Source organism: Neophocaena asiaeorientalis, unplaced genomic scaffold, assembly GCF_003031525.2.
Source record: "Neophocaena asiaeorientalis asiaeorientalis breed wild unplaced genomic scaffold, Neophocaena_asiaeorientalis_V1.1 scaffold551, whole genome shotgun sequence".
NCBI classification, from domain to species: Eukaryota; Metazoa; Chordata; class Mammalia; order Artiodactyla; family Phocoenidae; genus Neophocaena; species Neophocaena asiaeorientalis.
The window spans coordinates 33480-36732 of NW_020173394.1; the positions used below are offsets into that span (position 1 = coordinate 33480).

Here is a 3253-nt window from a genome sequence, read left to right on the forward strand (position 1 = left end):
GGCTCATGTTAGCATGTGTGCCAACCTTGTATACACTGGGAAAGAAAGGAGAAAATGTATGAGCGGGAGTGCACCCCGCCCATAGGGGTAGGCCATGAAGATCTTAAATCACAGAGGCAAATACTTATCAGAACCTGTATTTCACCACCTAAGTCCTCAGTCTCCTTTGTCTCCATTTTGTCTCCTAGGACAGGCAAAGGAGGGCAAATCTCAACATGGAGAAGGTCTACAGAGAAAATGAAGGAAAGCCAGAAAATTAAGGAGACAATGAGGGAAAGTCAAAAGATGCAGTAGATACAGAAGATGAAGGAAAGTCAGATGAGGAAGAAAAGCCAGAAGTGGAGGGGAAGTCAGAACATGAGGGAGAGCTCCAGAATGAGGGACGGCCAGAAGACCAGGGACAACCAGAAGATGAGAGGAAGAGAGAAAAGCAGGACAAGTCCGAAGCTGAGGGAAAACCACACGGTGAGGGCAAGCTGGAATCCCAGGCAAAGCCAGAGAGTCAGCCGCGGGCTGCCGAAAAGTGCACTGCTGAAGACTATGTGCCCCGGAAAGCAAAAAGAAAAACGGACAGGGGGACGGACGATTCCCCCAAGGACTATCAGAACAACTTACAGGAAAGGCATCTGGGCAGTGAGGAGATGATGACAGAATGTGCAGATATGTCAAGGGCTCAGGAAGAGCTAAGGAAAAGACAGAAAATGGGTGACTTTCATTGGATGCAAAGAGATGTACAGGATCCATTCACCCCAAGGGGCCAACGGGGTGTCAGGGGAATGAGGGGCGGAGGTAGGGGCCAGAGGCGCTTACATGATATCCCATATCTTTAATGCCTTTGGCCTTCAATTCTGACTCCTCTGATGAGAATATCGCTGACCCTGCTTTCCCTGGCAGGCATTTGCCAGGCTATGTGCTTTAACCTTAAGCTGATTCTTTGCTTTAGGTGTCACTCTCGTTACCAGCAGCCTTTTGATCCAACTACAGTGCTCTCTGTGTTTCAGTAGGGGATTTTCACCCACGTGCATGGAGGAGATGTTCATGGTACACTGTAAAATAACAATAAAGAAAAACACCAGTTTTCAGAACCACATATACGGCATCCACCCGTTTTTGAAAAAATAAAACAAAAAAGTTATACAATACATCCATGTACAGGGAAAACTGAAACTGAGTAGACCAAAAGCAAAATAATGGTTTTCTCTGGGTGCTGGTGGTAGAGATTATCCTTTCACCTGTACTTTTCCCCCTAAAATACACAGATTACTTTTGTCATAAAATAAATAATAAAATATTTGAAACATAGGAAAATACCAAGCAATCAAAATAACTGCTCAGTGAGTTTATGAAGGTAGTGGAGACACTTAAAATTCCTGTTGTCAGGATGTGAAATGATGCGTAAAACACATTATCTCTGGGACTCACAGCTGGAGGAATCAACCTGGCAGTTATTACAGAACCGCTGACATAGGGAACAGTCTTCTCATCAGTGAATTGGGGATAAAGCTTGCCTTCCAGGGCTGTGGAGAAGATCAGATGAGATGCTGAGTGTGTGAACTGTGTTAGGATGGTTCCTACCCTTTCCCCTGCACTAGCAGGACCAGAACCCCATCAAATGTTTGGGAGAGGGTTGAGGGAGCTCTCACGTGTGTCCATAAATAAATCCAGACAGATGAAAGGTGGGTGTCACTCTCCCCCAGGTAATGCTGTATCTGAAGGACATTCTCCCTCTTCTCATGTGTCCTGTACTCTCCTTAGGGCCCCACCGCTGCTGGTGAGCTGAAGTCCTCAAGGTAACAAAGCCCCTTTGATTTCCCTGGAGTCTCTAGTGAGTTACACCCCACTATGTTCCCTACTGAACTATGGAGAAGGTCCCCCTTCTCACGTTATAGTTTTATTAACTATAAAACTATAGTTGACATGAAATGTGGGAAATGTTTTGTAAAATCTTAATTAATGCATTTTCAGGCATTATAATTAGCCCACTAGACTTGCCCTATTCAAAGCAAAGAATTTATCTTATTCATTTTGGTACCTACAACACATGACAGAAGCTTAAAAATCAATACATTAATTATTGAGTCAGAAGGCCTCAATTCTTGGCCCAGTTCTGTCCCTGATTGAATACATAATCTTGAGCACATAATTTCATTCTTTAGCAATTGAAACTTGCCACTCCAAAAGGAACACAGCAAGAGAGGGATTATACCACAATCCATTGTTAAATAATTTTAACATTGGATATAGTAGTGTTTCTCAAAGTTTGCTAGCTACTAGCAGACCATCTGCATCGAAAACACCTACCTTGTTGAAAATGCAGAATCCTGGCTCCCACCTCAGATCCAATGTATCAGAATCTCTTTTGACTTTTCCTCAAAATGTCTCGGTGTATATAAGTCCACGCCAATCCCTCACTTCGTCCCAGCTTACCCTTCCCCCTCGCTGTGTCCTGAAGTCCATTCTCTTCGTCTGTGTCTTTATTCCTGTCCTGCCCCTAGGTTCTTCAGAACCTTTTTTATTTTTCTAAGATTCCATATATATGTGTTAGCATACGGTATTTTAGATAGCTAGTGGGAAGCAGCCGCATAGCACAGGGAGATCAGCTTGGTGTTTTGTGACCACCTAGAAGGGTGGGATAGGGAGGGTGGGAGGGAGACACAAGAGGGAGGAGATATGGGGATATATGTATAGGTATAGCTGATTCACTTTGTTATACAGCAGAAACTAACACACCATTGTAAAGCAATTATACTCTAATAAAGATGTTTAAAAAATGTCTCTGTGTAGGTGTCCTTTGTTTTTAGCTCATTTTTATTTTTATGGATATATGTATAAAATTTAAAAAACCAATAGTGTAAGAGAATATATTATTAAAAACTGCAGTCTGCCTCATCATTCCACATTCTCACTGTCCAGAAGCAACTACCATAAATGTTTTTGGTTTCTTCTGGTATTTACCTCCATATTTCAGAAGAATATGCTTATGCTGCTATTTCTTTCTCTTTTAAAAAATTAATTAACTTATTTATGGCTGCGTTGGGTCTTTGTTGCTGCGCGTGGGCTTTCTCTAGTTGTGGCGTGCGGGCTTCTCATTGTGGTGGCTTCTCTTGTTGTGGAGCACGGGCTCCAGACATGTGGGCTTCAGTCGTTGTGGGGTGCAGGCTCAGTAGTTGTGGCTTGTGGGCTTAGTTGCTCCGCGGTATGTGGGATCTTCCCGGTCCAGGGCTCAAACCCGTTTCCCCTGCATTGGCAGGCG

General features: G+C 43.5%; 1 pseudogene; it reads left to right on the top strand.

Moving 5' to 3' along the window:
• The first annotated feature begins 215 nt into the window (after positions 1–215).
• LOC112400924 (transcription elongation factor A protein-like 5) lies at positions 216–780 on the top strand (annotated as a pseudogene).
• The last annotated feature ends 2473 nt before the right edge of the window (positions 781–3253 follow it).